The sequence below is a fragment of the Kogia breviceps genome, chromosome 2 (assembly GCF_026419965.1).
Source record: "Kogia breviceps isolate mKogBre1 chromosome 2, mKogBre1 haplotype 1, whole genome shotgun sequence".
In the NCBI taxonomy this organism is placed as follows: domain Eukaryota; kingdom Metazoa; phylum Chordata; class Mammalia; order Artiodactyla; family Physeteridae; genus Kogia; species Kogia breviceps.
This window is the reverse complement of record NC_081311.1, coordinates 156,247,528-156,268,284: the sequence shown is the minus strand read 5'-3', so window position 1 is coordinate 156,268,284 and position 20,757 is coordinate 156,247,528. Positions and strand designations below refer to the sequence as shown.

Below are 20,757 nucleotides of genomic sequence, written 5' to 3'. Positions count from 1 at the left end.
TCATAGAAACAGAGAGAAGAATGGTGGTTGCCAGGAGCTGGGGAGTCAGGGAAATGGGGAGATGCTGGTCAAGGGTACAAACTTTCAGTTATAAGCTGAATAAGTTCTGAGAATCTAATCTACAGCATGGTAACTACAGTTAATAATACTGTTTTGCAAAATTGAAATTTGCTAAGAGAATAAATCTTATTTGTTCTCACCATTAAAAGAAAGTGGTTACTATGTGAGGTGATGAATGTGTTAACTAGCTTGACTGTGGTAATCACTTCACAACGTATTCACATATTAAATCAAGTTGTTCACATTAAACATATGCAATTTTTATTTTTCAATTATACCCCAATAAAGATGTGGAGGAAAAGGTCAATTACCATTCCACCATATAAATACAATATAATTTGTTTAACCAAACTCCATTTAATAAATATTTTTTGGTTTGGGGATACAGAAAGAATGTTATAAAGACATTCTTGTATGTATGTCTTTGTCTGCTTAAGAATTTTCTAGGACAGATTCCCACCCCCCCCCCCAACTTTAATTTAATGGTTCTAAATTGCTACCTGACAGGAACTTGGAGAATTAAGCTGATTAGAATGCCATATAAAATGATAAATGTGCTTTAAGTGAGGGGCTAAGGATTTCTCCATTAGTAAAAATTGTGAGTTTTAGACTCTAATCTTCATGAAATCTATCCCTTCCCAACCTCAAATTTTACTTTTTCTGAATTTACTTATTCTCTGGAATGTTGAGATTATTAGCTCACCATCATTTCCAAACATCTATTGAACACCAATAGTTGATGATAAATCTGTTCCCCTTGGGATATGAAAAGGAGTGGGACAAGGTTTTTAGAGAAGAGTATAATTTAAAGCTGATAATTTAATTATAGTCCTAATTTAAGGAAATAATTTAGTGTTTCCTTAAAAAAAAAAAAGTATCTCCCCCTAAAACTTTTAAGTACAGTTTGATTTTTGAACACTTGTGGAATATCTACTATATGTATAAATGGAGGGATTGTGGTGATGATGATGATTTACCTGATGATGCTGATGATGAATTACCTGATTTACCTGATTGTGCTGATGATGAATTACCTGATGATGATTCTTCTCCCAACCAAGACCCTGTACAGACAAAAGTGTCCAAACTGCTTACCTGGATCAGTGGACAGGTTTTTCATTTTTGTTTTGTTTTGTTTTTTAACCTCACTTTCATAGTGGGAGCAACACTCAAGTTTTATGTATGCAGCTGGATGTCAGCTACCTTGTTTTGAGCAAGCCCAAGGCCGTATCTTCCATCACAGCATGACTCTTCCCTTTCTTTCTTCAGAATTTGGCTGTGCACTCAAACAATTTTTGGATATCTACCAAACATTTCTAAGTATATGAAATGGGGGGGGGGGGTCAATCCACATTAGATTAGCTTGAAATTTACCCAAATTCACTCAAATAGCCTGTGCCTGATTAGCTTATTTAAACACAATGTAAGTAAATAAAACTCATTGGAAGAAACTGAGCAGAAAGGAAGAATAATAATATCATCACAGTTCATTCTCACTTTTGGAAGGCACCTGATCAAAAACCCACCTAAGTATGGCTGTGTAGTGTCACCTGTTCATTAAACAACTACTTATTAAGATCCTGTGATACTCTGTACTCAAATCAAAAAGAGCAGAACTTAGCTTTAAGGAGATGACAGTCCACCAGGAAAGATTTAATATGTACATACATATAAATAATAAATAATAGAGAGTAAAAGTAACATGAGAGACAAGTACATAAAGTAATATGAGAGAAGATCATTCCAGCTTAGAGGGTATGATATTTTGATATAATAAGAGATGTATATTTGGTCTTCGTCCTGGTTCCAGGCACAGAGCTCCTAAAACCTTTGATATTTCCGAGTGATAGGGATGAGGAGAGTGTCTTTTGTTATTCATAGTAAGTCCCTTTCTACCAAACCTGAGTTTATGCTAATCAGGTGACTTGGAGGATGGGGCTCCTTGCCAGAGGATTAGATTAGAGGGCTGGAACTTTCAGCCCTACCTCCCACCTCTGGGGAAGGGAGAGGGGTTAGAGATTGAGCTCAATGATAGTGACCAATGATCTAATCAATCATGACTACATAATGGAACCTCATAAAAACCCTAAACAAAGGGGTTTGGAGAGCTTCTGGGTTGGTGGACAAGATGCATCCATGTGCCTGGAGGGCGGCGCATCCCAAACTCCAGAGACAGATGCTCCTGTGGACCTCACCATATGTATTTCTTCATCTGACTACTCATTTGTATCCTTTAAAATACCATTTTTAATAAATTGGTACTAGTAAGTAGACTCTTTCCCTGGGTTCTATGGGCAAATTATTGAACCCAAAGAGGGGTTTGTGGGAACCCCCAATTTATAGCCAATTGGTCAGAAATACAGGTGAAAATCTGGGACTTGTGATTGGCTTCTGAAGTGGGGGCAGTCTTGTGGGACTGAGCCATTAACCTGTGTGATCTGTGCTAACTATACGTAGGTGTTATCAGAATTTAGTTAAATGGGAGGACATCCAGTTGGTGTCCACCAAGAACTGGAGAATTGTTTAGTGTGGAAAAGCTCACACATCAGTTGTCAGATGTGTTGTGAGGAGAAGGAAATAGTTGTTTTTTTTTCCTTTTAGAAAGACAATGAAATAGGCCTTGAAGAAATCACCCCTCTTTCTTCCCTCTTCCCCTCCCTTCCCTCCTTTCCTTCCTTCCTTCTTCCTTTTCACAAATATTTATTGAGCACCATCTCTGTTTCCAGGCATGGATCTGAATGCTAGGAAGATGTAACTGAAGAAGACAAACTCCTTTCTCTCGTGACATTCTTGGTGGGGGGGGGGGTGGGGGGGGAGGAGACAGTAATAAAATAAATATATAACAATTTTAGGCAGTGAAAAGTACTATAAAAACTAAGGCAGGGTAAAGTGTTAGAAACCGATATGATGGAGCACAGTTCTTAGATTGGAGGTTTAGAAAGGGAAGGTAAGATGACTTCGAAGTAGAGACCTGGGTGAAGTGAGGCAGTAAGCTGAGGAGATTTCTGACAAGACCAAGAGGGAAAAACAAGCCTGGCATTTTGAAGAATAACAAGGAAGCCAGTATGCAGAGGCTGCAGGTAAGAAGGAAAGTGGTAGGAGTGGAGGTCAGCAGGTCCAGATGCCGTAGGGCTTTGTAAACATGGTAGGAAGTATAGATTCTGTTCTAAGTACAATAGGAAGACACTGGAAAGATTTGGCAAAAAAGGTGATACAACTTGACTTTTTATTCAGAAGTATCACTCTGACAGTAAATGAAAAATAGACCATTGAGGGGAGGGTGCATGGTATAAGCATGGAAGCAGGGAGGCCAAGTAGGGGGCCTGGTGAAAATGACAAAGAAAGGTAGTTTGTTCTGAGTTAGCCACACAGAAGTAAAAATTGGTCAAATTGTGCATATATTTTGAGGATGGAGCCATAAGTTCTTACTAACAGATGGATTGTGGAATAGAGCAGATTTGAGAGAAGGTGAGTTATCAGCGATCTGTAGGATCTTCAAGGAGAAAAATGAGTGAGGAGCAAATTTGGGGGTATATTGTGAGTCAAGGTTTCTCTTTTGGATACTTTCTAAGCAATTATATTTTACAGTTCTGTACTAATATTACTACTGATATGGAAGAACACTTATAAAAAAATAATCTTAAAGCAAAAGCCCCTGTTTCTGTTCCTTTCTTCATGCCTGAGGCTAGTTCCAATTAGAACAAAAGAAGAGGCTGGGTGGCAATGCAGCTCATGTCCCACTTTTCTTTTCTCTAACCACAAAAACCAGAGAGTGTGACATCTTAAATATGCATGATGCTTACTTTTCATGTCGGTTTGATCCCTTCCTGACTTGGTCTATGAAGTACTATGGAGTACAGTCATCGTAATATTTAAAAATATTCATATCAGTGTTATTAAAGTTACAAAGATTACACAATTCATTAGATTACCTAGCAGATTCAGCTACATTTGTGTTAATAAAATCTAATTTATAGACTGCCTAAAAAATCCTTCTATATTAGCCAATGTTTAAATTGTTGAGATTTTATTTCCTACTTTACGTTTTTTTACATTTATCAACTGACAGAACAAATTAATACCTAAGTCTTAGCTTCCGGTATCAATCTGCAAACCTTTTGCTTTTAGTTAAAATAATTTTATTTTCTTGAAATAATAAAATATTTTTATTTAAAGTGGATTAAATGTAATGATTATAAAATTTAACAAATCATCAAAAATACCCATATAAATTGAAGTTTAATTTTAAATCCTTCACTTAGGGGGGCAAAAACACAACAACAAAACATTTTTTGATAACCAGAAAGTACGTTTGTTTCACAGTTGATATACAGGCACCATGCTGTGTGCATCTGGGGAATTAATACCTGCTTTTGGATAATAAGATACAAGATGCTAATAGATGACCTTTGATCTCAGAACTGCTAAATATTCTTTTGAAGAGTTATTTTTTTTTAATTCTCCTTTGTCTTTTGTGCTGTGTAACTTACAACTCCAAGCACTTTGAGTGCCAAGCAAATATGGAAGCCAAAGTGGAAAAAGAAATGCTATTTCACCTCTAAATAGAACAAACAGATGATACCAATGTATAATCAATTCTAACTTGATATGTGCAACTGCCAGTTAGATCATGTGGGCTCTGAATTTTAAAGAGGCCTGAAGAACAGTTTCAAAAAGAATCAATAAATTTAGCTCTTAATGCTCATCTTTCTTGGGGAACAAAATGTAACCTGGAAAGCATATTTTCTACATTTCTATAAAAGATTCAGAGACATTGCCTCATAATACTTGTCCAATCAGTTAATAGATATTTATGCATAATATGAAAAATATAACTCAAAGGTGGTTTTCACATATTAAAAACAAGGATATCTTAGAAGAGTCATCCTGGTAGAACTGGTAAGGTAAATCTGATAAAAGAAGGTAAGTCTATGATGAATAATGCTGTGGTCCAGATAAGTAGTAAGACTTGTTATTTTTACTGCAGACTGGCCAAATCTTATTGTGTTCTTACCTATATGCCAAGAACTAAGGATATACAGCTAGAAATAGAAGTATATAGCCCCTCTTGAAGTACTTCATGATCAAAAAAGTAGTTTTCAAAATGTTTTCTTTATGAAGACTATGTGTAGAAAATGCTTGAGCGTGTGCCCCAACACATGTACAAATTAATATATACATATATATTTAATTTAAAAATTAAATGTATATACTTTCTCAATATTAAGATATTATGAAATATATCTAAAAACAGAAATCAAAAAGTATGAGATAAAAATTGATTTTGATTAAAATTTTTAATTTTTTTTTCTCCTTAAATTCCCTATAGTAATTCATGTGTCCCACTTTGGAAACCACTGGTCAAAGAAAAAAGACAGTAAAATATACCAACTACTACAAAAAAGGAAAGGCTTGAAAATGTTTTTATGATGGGTGCTCGTGAGAAGAGTCTAAATTCATGAGGAAGGTAATCCCAAAGTAAAATGATGAGGCCTTAAGTACCTACACTTTGATAAAATAGGAAGATCATACCTATGATGTCATAGTGTCTTTTGTTATTATATTATCTCATATTTAATTTTGTTAGCATAAAAATTTACTTATAGGATATTTGGAAAAGGTGATAATGGTGGATAGTTTGTGAATTCCTTCATAAAAAAAGTACAATCAACAGAGCAAAATGAAAAATCTAGGAACAAAATCTACAACAAAATTATGTGACAAAATGTGATGGGCAGAATTTTAAGATGTCCCCAAGATTCTTGCCTGTTAATACATACCCTTTAAATCTTTCCCATTGAATATGGGTAGGACTTGTGAGTATAATGGGTATCACTCTCAGGATTACATTAGGTAATAAAGGTGGAAGGATTTTGCAGATACAATTAAGGTCCCCAAACCTTAATTTGACTTTTTTAAGTTAATCAAAAAAGAAATTATCCTGGGTGGACCTGGCTTAATCAAGTGTGAGCCCTTAAAAGAGGGACTGAGCTCTTTCTGAAGAAAGAGACTCTCTCCTTTTGGCCTTGAAGAAGCAAAGAGCCATGCTGTGAACTGCTCATGAAGAGAGCACAGCCTTCCCCTCAAACTGGATACTCTAAGAAGAACAGACTTTGACTCTCCTTAACTGGCTTAGCCATGAATTGTACAGCTACAAGAAAATGAATTCTGACAAAAACCCAAGAAGCCTTGGAAGCAGATTCTTCTCTAGTCGAGTCTACTGATGAGAACAAAATCCAGCCAACATCTTAATTTCAGCCTTGCGATACCCTAAGCAGAGGACCCAGCCAAGGAAGTCTATGGGACTTCTGACACACAAAAACTGTGCGGAAACAAATGACTATAGCTTCAAGCAGTAAAGTGTTTTATACAGCACAACATTTGTTACAAGACATAGAAAATGAATACATGAGCTGTCTCTGAGAATATCATAATGCAACTCAGTGAGGATAAACAATGGACAGCCAGAGACACTCATGGTATCAGCATCTGTGAAGGAGAAAATAAAGGAAATCAAAAGGTGATTTAACACACCAAAATAGCCAACAGGCTCTCAGTGAGAGCTGCAGTCATTGAGAGGGAATTTTCCATTCCAACTCACTGCGGTGGGCAAGAGATTTGGGTTAAGGTCCAAAATGGTCAGAGCAAGCTGGGTGCTATGAATTTCAAAAGGCTACCCATTAAAGCCTCCCATAAAGATAACTTCTGGGAAGAGAAACAAACTGAGAAAAACCGAAATAATGGTGACTAAAGAAAAAGTCCAGAAAAACTTAGGGGAGAAGACAAGGCCAGAATCTGAAAGTATGAAGCTATCCACAGAAGAGAGAATTTTAGTGTTATGAAGCTAGAAGAGACATTGTAAGCCACTACTTTTGTTCAAACTTTCAGCAAACCTAATCTCATGCCAAAAATTTTTAAATGAAAAGAAATTGTATTAGAATCTCATAAAATTGTAATAAAAATATAAAAGAATATGAGAAGAGAATATCATTATAAGCAATGAAAGTATGCCAAAAGACTTGCCAACAAATCAAATTAAAACTCTAGCCTAATTTTTCAAAATAAGCCAAAATAAATTAAGAAAATAACAGAAGACCTGAGAAACAACAGAATAAAAATTAGGAAAACTCAAAAATTAGGTGACAAAACTCAGAAAATTTAGAAATAAATGAAAAAAGTAATTTCAGAAGGAAAAACTAAACCAGACAAATGAAAACACAGTCTTTATAGTGCTATAAAGAACTAAAAGATAAAAATAGGAAGAATTTTTTAAGTATAAAACAAAGAAATGAAGAAAGAGATACAAAGGATTTGAGAGGAAGTCTATAAATATAGAATGCAGAAAAAATAACCCAACATATAATGAGTCCTCAAAGGAGACAGCCAAAACAATGGGACAGAATGAATACTAAAATTAAAAAAAAAAAAAAAAAAACTTAACTAAAAAGGAAAAAACTGTTTAAAAATATGTGCATATGAATATTACATTGTATACTTGGGCAAAGTCACCAAAATGACCAACAAGACACATTCTAGTCAAATTCCAGTAAAATTTAGAGTGAAAGAAAAAAAAAAAAAAAAAAAAACTTTGAGATTGTAGGCAAAAACTCCAAGGCACTATAAAGAGAAAAAAGTCAGACTAAAATCAAAGTTTTAACAACAATGCTAATGGCAGAAGACAACTGAAGAAAGGAAAATGGGAACTAATGATTTTAGATCAAGCAAATACCTTTGAAATATTAAGGTGTAGACCAACTGTTGTCAGCATGTGAGAACTAAGGAAACATTCCTATCAGCTCTTCCTAAAGTATCACCTTCAGGCAGCCAAACTAACAAGAGAAACAATTACATAAGGCTAGTGGTGAACACTAAATATATCTTCACTATATAAAGAACATTTACAACTCAAACAACAAAAAGGCAAACAACCCAATTAAAAATGGTCAAAGGACTTGAAAAGACATTTCTCCAAAGATATACCAATGGCCAACAAGAACATGAAAAGATGCTCAACATCATTAATCATTAGGGAAATGCAAATTGAAACCATGAGATACCATTTCACACTCACTAGAATCACTATAATAATAATTTTTAAAAAACAGATAATAACAAGTGTTTGTGAGTGTGTAGACACTGCTGGTGGGAATGTAAAATGATGCAACCACTATGGAACAGTTTGGCTGTTCCTTAAAAGTTAAACATAGCATTACCCCATGATCCAGGAATTGACTCAAAAGAACTGAAAAAAGTACTCAAATACTTATCGCAAATGCTCATAACAGCACTATTTACAATAATCAAAAGGTGTAAACAACCTAAATGTTCATTAATGGATGAATGGTTAAACAAAAATGTGCTATATATACACAATGGAATATTATTTAGCCATTAAAAGGACTGAAGTATTAGGATATGCTACGATGTGGATGAATCTCCAAAAACATTATACTAAAGGGAGAGAAATCAGACACTAAAAGCCAGATATTATATGATCCCATTTCTTTGAAATATCTAGAAAGAGTAAATCAGAAAGCAACTTGGTGGTGGCCAGGTGCTGGGAGGAGGTAGGAATGAGGACTGACTGCTTACTAGGCATGGGGTTTTCTTTTAGGGCAATGAAAATGTTTTGTAACTAGATAGAGACTGTGTTTAAAGAACACTGTGAATGGACTAAATACCACTGAACTGCACACTTTAAAATAGTTATTTTCATGTTGTGAATTTCATCTCAAAAAATAAGTCAAATTTAAAAATATATATATATATATATTCATATGTAAAACCAAGAAGAAATGATGAGTACAGGGTAGAACATATAATGTGCAATACTGATAAAGGACAGTATCAAAAATGGATGTAACCATGGAAATTATGTAAAAAGTAGAATGAGCTTGCTAATTGTATTTTATACATAAACAGCAAAATAAAGACTGTTACTCTGAGTCAGATGCTGGAGTTAATGAGAAGGGAGAGAAGAGATCAGATATTGCTCATCATAGGAAAACAAGAGATTAAAACAAAACATATAATAAAATGAATGGTTCATAGAGCCAGGACTCAATCTAGCCCAGGGGCTTACTCAGGACTAAACAGACATGTTGACCAAGCTGACCTGGGACCAGCCAGCCACTTCTTGTGTGTTCTTTGTCAAGGGCAGTGTTGGCAGGCCTTGGAGAAATGACTGACACCAGGGCTGAGGCAGAGAAAGTACAAGATGAACCCGAACCTCTTCTGCTCAAAAAGCAAAAAAGTGCTCAAAGAATGATGGAGGTATGTCAGAGTGACACAAGAGCCTAAAGGGTTACCATTGAGACAATTTAAAGAACATAAATAATGATAGTAATGTATTATAAACCATTGAATAAAATAGGAGTCATGAGTCAATAATGCTATAAATAATTATTGGTTTAGCCAAAAAGTTCATTTGGGTTTTTCATAACGTCTTATGGAAAAAACCTGAACGAACTTTTTGGCCAATCAAATACATACGTTACAGAAAGGAAAATTGTACTTTATAGTAGAATGCCAACATAGAAGGAATGACAGAATTAAAAAGCCATCATTTGGCAACCATCACAGCAATAACTAATTAAGGGTAATCAGTGCTAAAACTAATAGGTGAAATTTGATGTAGATCAAGTTATTCACAAGGTTTTAAAATATCTCTTCCAAATATTAATTACTCATTTGCATAAAACTACTGATTGCCAAACTTTACAGAAGAGAAATAAGGCAGATACCATATTTAAAAAGTTGAGAAAATGATCACCTGTATTGGGACATACAGACACCATGTGGTGGTGTCTATTTCTATTTCTGAAAATAGAAAATAAAATGAAAAATATGATCCTAAATATGTATCCAGTTGGTAGTATAACTATACAGATAAGAGTTATTTCATGTGACTCTAAAACAGAATAATCTGACCTAATATCTCTAAGATTATCTAAGATAATCTGACCTAATATCTTCCAAGGACAAAAGGAAGTGAAAACAAAATTTAAACTCAGTAATCATATAAGTGAGATAGTATTGGAATTGTGACTCTGAGTCTCTTTTGTCTATAAAGTGGGATAACAATGAATAACGTTATATTCTATTGTCTTCATTGGTATTGAGAACTGGGATTCTTAATGCAAGTGAAAGAAGATACATATGTGAAACAGAAATAGTTAAGTAAAAGCTCTACAGTCCTGATTTCAAACTGGAACAATCAGTGTAAACTCAAGACCTATTTTTATCTTTAAAAAAAAAAGGAATATTGAAAGGTTAGAAACAACCAACTCCAGTAGCAATGAGCAGCACTCTGGCACCCAAGTTTTGGTCTTGAAAAATAGTACTTCCCACTAAAGAACCAAAGTTCCTTGGACAAATGGCTGATTCAATGTCTGGGACAGGAACTGTACATAGTCTAAGTATAAATTTGAAAAGGTTCCAATGGAAAATTCATCATCAATTAGAATAATAACTGAAATTGATTGAAACATGTCAAATATGTCTAAATTCATGAGCTAATAAGAATAAGAAAGGATAATTCATCTCTCAACATTGAAAAATGCTAGAAAACAAATTCATTATTTTGAGAGCCAGCAAATAAAAGGAAAGAACCAATCATTTATCTTGACTTTCCTATGTAAACTATTTCATTAGTTAACACAATAGTAGATGAAGGGCAGTTTTTTCTTTAGAAGTATCCTGCTAGTAACTGTAAAAGTAATGATAGAACTGGAACATTCATTTTCAATCCCTAATAAATTAGTGGAGCCATTGAGCATCAGTGGCTACTTAAAATCAAACAAGAAAAACAAGCAAATGTTATGTAACTCCTGATGAAAGAACACTACACCACTAGGAGACAGATTTGCCAAAAGAAAATCACACCTGATTCTGATCAAAATCTGTATCATTAACATTTTACAGAAAATTCAGAGTACTGAGGAACATGTTAAACTACTCCACAGGGATGCCATCATTAAAATTCAGATGGTGAGAAACTCTACAGCAAAAAGGACCAGGCTTCTTCAACATTTATTTGTTATATGGGGGGGAAAAGAAAGAAAGATGAAGGAGAAAATTACTGATTAAATGATACTGAAAAGACACATGAAAAATTGTAAATTATGGACTTGTTAGGATTATAGGTTATATTTAAAACAAGCAAATTGAAAACACTATGATGTTTATCAGACAACTGTGAATTTAAACACGGCTAGCTATTGATGTTATTAAAGAATTATTATTTTCATGTCATAACGGCATAGCAATTACATTTAAAATGGTTTTATCTTTTAGAGATTCACACAGAAGTACTCATGGATGAAATTAGAGAATGTTGGAATTTGCATCAAAATAATACTAGGAGAGGGGTAAGGAAAAACATACGGATGAACAGAATGGCCATGCATGGAAATTGCTGAAGGTGGGTGAGAGATACATGAGGGTTCATTACACTACCGTGAACTCTGCACGTCTGAAATTTTTCATAATAAAAATTAAAAACAATTTACAACTATTATAGTGAATTCAATTCAACTGATATTAGTAATTTTGATAAAGTATTTTTTATATTATAAAATTTACACTTGTAAAAATTCTAAAGGATTAAAAGAGTCACAATTTTTAATAGGTATATTTCATATGTTGCTAGTTAGTAGTCCTCTTTGCTATCAATTCAAATAACAATCTCAGCTACTCAACTTTACATTTGACCACCTAATTCAACAGAAAGATTTCAATCACAAGGCCGGAGAATGATTCCTCCAATAGCTGCACATTTAAGAAGACACGATTATTTTTTAATACCTGTAGCTAATGAAATACCAAAATATCCTGAAATGAGGCAGATAGACCTGACTGTAAAGAAGGTGTATTTTCAAGACTGAAACTCAAGTACACACACATACATATACATATATATTGTGTGTATATGCATATACATATATACATATAAACATAATACATACATATATATTTTTAAAAATAGAAACATGATGGAAGTCTGAAAGTAAGTAAAAAGAAATTTTTAAAGTGCTATTTTCAACTTTATCCATTTTAAAATGTTAATTCATGAACATTTATATTTCTGTTAACTCATAATGAAAATGATTTTGACATGTTAAATTTTTCACAATAATACCTTTAACTGACTTTTTAGTTACTAAAATTATATGGAGCTCAAAAATACTGATTAGCACAGAAATTTTGTTTTTCATCACATTTTTAAAATTTAAAATAATTCTTTCTCAGGAATTTCTAAAAGAGTATGTTTTACAGGAAGTAGTACTCTTAAAATGCAATCAGGTCATAGACATGGAATTTTTGGAAGACTCTATTGTTTTATTTAAAACTAATGAAAGAGACATAAGGGTGTACGCAGCATTGCGCAGCAAAAAGAATACTACCTTAGGATTAGGTTAAAACTGGTTCTAATTCTCATTTTCATTACCTATATGGCCAAGGCTAAACCACATATTGTCTGGAATTTAATATCTTTCATTAGGGCTATAAAGTAGAAATAAATTGTTTCTACAAACACATACAACAGTTTTAAAGGAATAAAGATATTTCCTCATCTTTAAAATGGGATAAAAATTATCTATACTTTACTGGGCTCTTTGAGTGTAGTGCTACAGAAAAGCAGGGCACAATTATAAACAAATAGAGTTTCTCAAAAACTCACCTTCAGCTGGTAGAACTTGACTTTTTTCATCCTCAGGAGCAGTGAATAAACTGGAAACAGCTAAGGAAAAGAAGCCATCCATGCTTGACTTTTGAAAAGCAGACCATATAGTACTAAAGATTAACCTGAATCTCTACCTGATTTGTGAACAGCTCATCTTCTAGGCAGTACTTCTCAGAAAGGAGGTCAAAGAGATGTTTGAGGAGTCCAGGGGTCTGGAAACTGAAGCAGCATAGAAATAAATAGTGCCTCTATAGGGTCAGTGCCTCTAATTAGCACAGGCAAGAGAAACTCCACTGCTCTCATGTAGTCACAGTAAGAAAGAGAGTCTTATTACATCCTGTAACCTGTGTGTCCTGGAAAAGGCTTAGGAAAGAAAAAGGTATTTTCAGTAACAGTTGAGAAAATTTCTTTTTAATGTGCTACAGGGTTTTTTTTTCCTAAATCAAAATTCCTGCCTGAGTTTAGAACCGATTAATAATATTTTACTAAAATCTCTATTTAATTTGAATGCTTATTTACTTTAAATAGATGTGCACATATTCAACTAATTAGAAAATACATCAGAGCTTCATAATATAAAGTGAAAAGCAAATCTAAACTAAGTTCTACTTTTAAGTTTCATGTTTGCCAAACAACAAATAAAACATCAAACCGACAAAGGCTATTTAAGTGTAGGAAAAGGTTGAAGGAATGGCCTATCATTTAGTTCCAGGAATGAATTTATGAGTATATGTATATATTTATATATATATATACAGAGAAATCATATGCAAGTTATGTGTATGGGTGGTAGGTGTGTGTATTGTATGTGTAATATATATGTACATGTGTATATATACACATACATACATATTTGTACAAGCACGACAACTGAATTTATTCTTAGAAATTAACCAATTACTATGGCTAAATTTATTGTTTCCAAAGGCCATTGATAAGAACTAATTCCAAGTTAAATTTATCACTAATTAACACTTCAAATAAAACCTGATGAATTCGGGACTGAAGTATTAAAAGGAATTCAGAGAATTTTGAGAGGAATAAATACAATATTTAAAGGGTACAATACATGATGGATAAAAAAATAAACTTAAAGAGAAATGAAAAGGTCAAGAAAATAACAGTATGTCTAGAGGTTATTCAATGTTTATCTATATTGTGAATGATTTTTTTTAATTTTGAATTTTTTGACATGAGAAATATTTTAAAAATAAAGAAAATATGAAGGAGGTTCAACACTTCACTTTTGAATAAAAACAAAGAACAGCTACTTAGCTGTACTTGAGGTGTTTTTCCATATGAAAGCAAAAAGTAGCTAGAGTTATATTTCTAAAAATGAAGATGTGATTTTTCCATTCTCCTGCTAAGTCCTTCGTACTTCCATTACTGCAGCTCTACCTGTCCCTCTGCCTGTAAAGCTTTTTCCCATATTAAGCATGTATTTGAGTGCTCCACTCCCAAAAAGATGGCCACTCCCTCCATACAAGTCTCCATATATTCTCTGTCACACTATTTGAAATTACTAATTTATACATACTTTCACTCTATTAAACCAAAAAGATTCTCAAATGCAAAAGCTATGCCTTCTTTATGGTTTTAACCCCAAACCTGCCACATATGAAACAAACAAAAAAAATTAATTGATTGATGAATGAGTGGATGGAAATACCAACAACAAAAGGCTGGTGATGATATACAGATTGCCCACAAACACATGAAGGGATGCTCAACATCACTAATAATTAAAGAATTTTAAATCAAAACTACAATAAGGTATGACCTCACACCGGTCAAAATGGCCATCATCAAAAAATTTACAAACAATGAATGCTGGAGAGGGTGTGGAGAAAAGGGAACCCTCTTGCACTGTTGGTGGGAATGTAAATTGGTACAGCCACTATGGAGAACAGTATGGATACTCCTTAAAAATCTTAAAATAGAACTACCATACGACCCAGCAATCCCACTACTGGGCATATACCCTGAGAAAAGGGTATATATAATTCAAAACATATATAATTCAAAAAGAGTCATGTACCACAATGTTCATTGCAGCACTATTTACAATAGCCAGGACATGGAAGCAACCTAGGTGTCCACTGACAGATAAATGGATAAATGGATAAAGAAGATGTGGCACATATATACAATGGGAATATTACTCAGCCATAAAAAGAAACGAAATTGAGTTATTTGTAGTGAGGTAGATGGACCTAGAGTCTGTCATACAGAGGAAAGTAAGTCAGAAAGAGAAAAACAAATACTGTATGCTAATACATGTATATGGAATCTAAATTTAAAAAATGGTTCTGAAGAACCTAGGGGCAGGACAGGAATAAAGACGCAGATGTAGAGAATGGACTTGAAGACACAGGAAGGGGGAAGGGTAAGCTGGGACGAGGTGAGAGAGTGGCATGGACATATATACACTACCAAATGTAAAATAGATAGCTAGTGGGAAGCAGCTGCATAGCACAGGGAGATCAGCTCGGTGCTTTGTGACCACGTAGAGGGGTGGGATAGGGAGGGTGGAAGGGAGACACAAGAGGGAAGGGATATGAGGATATATATATATGTATAGCTGATTCACTTTGTTATACAGCAGAAACTAACACAACATTTTAAAGCAATTATACTCCAATAAAGATGTAAAAAATAATAATAATAAAATAAAATAGATAACCAACAAGGACCTACTGTATAGCACAGGGAAATCTACTCAATAATCTGTAATAACCAACATGGGAAAAGAATCTGAAAAAGAATGGATATATGTATATGTATAACTAATTTACTTTGCTGTATACCTGAAACTAACACAATATTATAAATCAACTATACTCCAATAAAAATTTAAATAGATAAATAATTTTAAAAACTAAATAAAATTTTTTAAAAGACTGGTGATGATAAACCTTCATGTTTTTAGTCTGAAATTTTAGTAAAAATGTTCTGAAAGAAAAAATATATTTTGGCATATTGACATTTTATCATTGTATTAACTCCTAAGTCCCTCTGTAAACACAAAACACACACACACCACAACACACACACACACATGCGCATGCACACATAAACACACAAATATTCCAAGTTAAAATATAAACTCTGTTAGTTTGGACTTCACATATTTTAAATTTCATAATTTTTACATAGGTAGGGCTACCAAAGTTATTAATGACTGTGACTGATTCAAAAGTTTTAAATGGTGGAAATAAAAGTTCCTCCTTAAAAGAACAAATCTGCTCTTTGTCAATGAGGAGGTGAGACCAGATAATCAATAAGGATCTTTTGAATTCTCATTTTAAACAATTTTTCCCATGATGTCAGACTTCCATTCAGATTGGATACACTCATGTTTTACATAGGAATAGCGTTTTAAAATGAAGTGAAAATAGTTTTTCAAATGATAGCATAGTTGAATAAATAAGAACTAATTCTCTAGACTTTCTATAGTAATGTATTTTTTGCTACTTTTAACTAATTAGAATAAATTATAGTATATAGTTACCACTGGGAAAAAAAACTTAAAATGCATCTTCCTTGCTGCTAACAAAGATCACCTAAACTATTCCCATAATTTAGAGTGTGTAGGCAATTTCTGGCACAGAAAGTAAAGAAAGTAAGTAAGTGTAAAGAAACTATTGGGTAATTCTAGTTAATAGCGTTAGTTTGAGCAAATGTAACAAAACAACAATCCTTTATAATCCAACGAGCCATGCTTTAAAAGCTCCCAGGGTTGGCTGAGAAGCACTCACAGTCATTAAAAAGCAGCCACATTATACCATAAGAGATAACAGGAAAAGGAATTTCCTGTCATGAGTGAGATGAAACAACAAAAACAACCAAATTGACTCTGCTTTACAGAACAATGAAAAGAAAACAACCTTGTATTTGTATTATTTCACACATATTTGAATTTGCTAGATTCTCACTGTCCAAGTTTTAAAATGGAGTTTAACTGTTAAGTATTTTGAAAAATTTCCTGATGTAGACAAAAAATATTTTCTGGGCACCCAAAACTTTTTCAAAAACATAAATTATAATACTTTTTCCAAAACTCAGTCTTCACCATTGTGATCTGGCATTTACCTGAAAATGAATAAAGCTTACCAGACTTTAGAAATAAATGTTTAAATATATTTACCCAGGACTTCCCCGGTGGCGCAATGGTAAGAATCTGCCTGCCAATGCAGGGGACATGGGTTCGAGCCCTGGTCCGGGAAGATCCCACATGCTGCAGAGCAACTAAGCCTGTGTGCCACAACTACTGAGCCTGACCTCTAGAGCCTGCAAGCCACAACTACTGAGCCACGTGCCACAACTACTGAAGCCTGCATGCCTAGAGCCCATGCTCTGCCACAACAGAAGCCACCACAATGAGAAGCCTGTGCACCGCAATGAAGAATAGCCCTCACTTGCCACAACTAGAGAAAGCCAGTGCAAAGCAACGAAGACCCAATGCAGCCAAAAATCAATCAATTAATCCATCAATTTAAAGATATATATGTATATATTTACCCAACTATATCTGATTAAATGCAGTAAATGTCATGCTTGTTTTGTGTGCTTTTTATTCATCTTTCAATTGAATATATTCAAGAGCTTGCCGTACCATGGCTTGTCTTCATAAATGGCAAATCCTGTCTCTGAATTATCACTGACAGTCTCCCTTCCCACGATATAGTATACAAAGTCCACAAATTGATATAGGTGAATGAAAGCTGCAACTGATGCTGATTTTCTGATTGTCAGTCCATCTCTTCCATCTCAAGACTAAAAAAAGCAAGATTGTTATGACCTGAACAGACTTACCAACTGAGTCCTAAAACTCAACATCTCGCCTTGTGATTTGTTGTAATCAATCTGAGAAAAGACCCAGTGTCCTTGTACTTTACTTACTCCAGTCCAGTCGCCTTAGTTAACCTCTGGTTGGCATTTCCCTTTGTAAAAAAGTGAAATGTATATGTATATAATTTACATGCCATAGAGCTCACTCATTTAAAATACACAATTAAGTGGTTTTTAGAATATTTACCAAGTTGTGCAACCATCACCATAATCTAATTACATTTATGCAGAACATTTTCATCACCCCAAAAAGATCTCTCAAAGGAAGAACAGAAGAAAGAAAGGGAAAAAGAGGAGAGAGAGAGAAGTAAGGATGAGAAGAGAAAAGCTACATAGAAAGAATTTCATTTAAAAGAGTGAAAATAATGCTTACAAAAAATAAAAGTTAAAAAAAAACCACTGGAAATATAAATTCAATAAAATTTTAAAAGTATATTTCTCATTTTATTCTAGATGCTTATATCTTTCCTTCCTTTTTCATAATTAACATTATTAATTAGTCACAGGATGGGCAAAAGATTCCTGGAATAGGGCTTTGTGTTCTAAAATAGAGCACTGGGGCATCTTGATTGAGTTGTATCACTTTGCAAACCAAGAAATTCACTTTTAACTGAGAGTGGTTGCACTCATTCCATGTTACCTTGAGGAATTTTGAAATAATGAATGTATTTTTGTAACTGAGGCAGTAAGACTGTAACTAGGGACTCTCATCTCCTCAGCATTATTCCAACTCTATTTCTTACTTATGATATGGCTGTGACTTTATGCTTATCATACCTGACTTCTACCCTAGACCACCACTAACTTAGCTTAGTTTTCTGCTAATGGAAAAAGCTGATGATGCCTATCAAGACTGAAGATTAGTTCTATCTGCTTCACCTTTGTCTTTGTCCCTTATTTCTGGCTTTTCAGGACTAGCTAGCCAGAGATTTCTGATTTAGATAATGTTCCAGCTGCAAGCAAGACTTGATGGCTACCTGGAATCATGTGACCAAGACATCATCTCTGAAAAGACAAGATTGCCCCCTCTCCAGCTTGTAGCCCTTTCTTTTCCCTATGTAATCTCTCAGCCAAACCTGGCAAATTGGGAGTTGGTTCTTTGGGACATGAGTCCACCTTCATCCCAAGATTACTGGCTTCCTCAACAAAGCTATCTTTCCTTTTGCCTACCACTTGTCTCTCAGTATTGTATTCTTGAGCAACGAGCAGCCAAACCTGAGTTAGGTAACATTTTCCTTTAATTCTTACTGTAACACTCATTTTCAGAACTCAATTGGAAAGTCCTTTCAGGGTCTTAACAATCTTGTGCTTTTTAGTCTCCTGATAGAAGAGATGGACTGGAAATCAGAAGACTGGAATCAGCTTCAGCTTTAATTCACCCCTATTCAACTACTCTTTCTTTTCTAAGGTCATGTTCCAGGTTCTTTATTCTTTCTTCTCCAATTGCAAACAACTTTTTTCTCTGATTTGCTCTACACTGACAAAGGATTTAGACAGACATTAACATTTCATCTAACATACTTTTCTTTGAAATTTGCTAGGTCAGAAGAATAAATGTCACATTCCCCCAAATTATCATGGGACTCTTCAAAAACCCAACTCCCAGGAATTATCATTAAACTTTTCAGTATCTGGGCTACATTTCACAGATGGATGTACAGAGTCCTGCAGTCTTCTGAGATAAAGTTGCCTTATTACTTAGATCAAATAGATTTTATCTGAGATCATGTTAGCTGGCCCTGAGATACAGAAATCATAGTAGCCTTCATGCTATAGTCTTTAAAAAAAAGTCCCCCAAATGTGCCCTTTGCTCTTGTCTGCAAAATACACAATTTCCTTAGATTTACTCCTTATTCTATCAGAGGCTCCAATGAACTATATGAAGAAAATTCTCCAGATCATATTAATCTATAGCAAGGAATCTTGGTTATTTGCAAAGCAATCTGAGACTGTGAAAATGAAGCAAGTGAATTTTAAGTTCTTAAATACTACTAAAGTCATTTTTAAACACTGCATTTGAACATCTTAAGACTTATCCCACATGATAACATATATACTCCTGATGTAATACTATGCCATAAATTATAATTATAATTTATTAGAAAGAATTATAATTTATTACAAAGGAGTTATAACACCACCTATTCACACTGTTAGAATCCTGTTTTATAATAATAAAACAGTCATGCAAATTAATTCTACTTAAGAAATTATAAATTAGTCTAATTATATAAAGTTTGTTTTTTGAAGAGATCAGAACTATTTCTGTCATTGTGTGATTTAAAAATTTACACAGATTCAAACACATAAATTGAAATAGTTTTCCTGTCACAAATATTATTTTAGAACAGAACAAAATTATAAGCCCCTGACATATTACAAAAACTCCTTTTAATGATTATAGCATTGAGTTCTAAGAGGAATTGCCAAGCTAATGACATATTAAAGCCTTTCCAGCTTCAGCATTCTTTTGAACACTATGGGAGGGCAAGCATCTTATCTGTCAAATCCTTCACTTAGTTCTTGCTAAATTAAGCTCTAAAAAATACACAAATTACTTTTTTTGCATTGAGAATTACTGAAGTGTTATGATTTAGAATACCTGCCTACTGGCTAGAATCATACTAATAGGTCATAAAACTGATTTGTCTAATGGTTACACAGCTGTAGTCAATCTTCCAATTTAAAAATATATTTATGTAGCTTCTTTGTAAAGAAAATGACAGAATTCAGTAAAGTAGACATATAACAAAAACTGGTCACCAACTAGAAGCGTACAAAAATCAAAATTTAACCTTCACACAGTCCATGCTTCTGTATATTGTTCAGGGACACCTCTATGGGGTCTTTCTTATTATGAATATATTCTTTTGTACTTGAATGGGAATTTCAAACTATAAAATGTTGGCACTGTCTGAAGCCTAACAACTTCTACATATTGGTTAGATTTATCTGTAAGACATTAGTTTGCAGTTATTTAATGATTTCATTACATTTTCCATTATTATTTTATTTTTTAAAAATAAGCAAAAAACTGAAAAGGCAGGTTCTATTTTTAAAGAACTTCCTCAATTCAAGACCATGGAAATTGAGAAGGAAGAGGCTGCAGTAATGTTCTTGCACAGGAATGTAAGCCTAGACAGGCAGGGGTTTTGTCTACT

At 33.8% G+C, this 20,757-nt stretch overlaps 1 protein-coding gene across 13 annotated transcripts in view; it reads right to left on the bottom strand.

Annotated features, from left to right (window-relative positions):
• The window catches only part of GULP1 (GULP PTB domain containing engulfment adaptor 1), a 262,224-nt gene that overhangs the window by 139,941 nt on the left and 101,526 nt on the right, over nucleotides 1-20,757 (bottom strand). For 2 of the 13 annotated variants that reach the window (XM_059052327.2, XM_067026441.1), the window contains exon 3: nucleotides 12,880-12,964. The exons of 9 other annotated variants lie outside the window; for them this stretch is intronic. The gene's annotated coding sequence lies outside the window, so the exon portion shown is untranslated. Of the gene's footprint in view, nucleotides 1-12,742; nucleotides 12,803-12,879; nucleotides 12,965-20,757 lie in introns of all 13 variants that reach the window. 2 more of the 13 variants (XM_067026442.1, XM_067026435.1) reach the window with 2 other exon arrangements.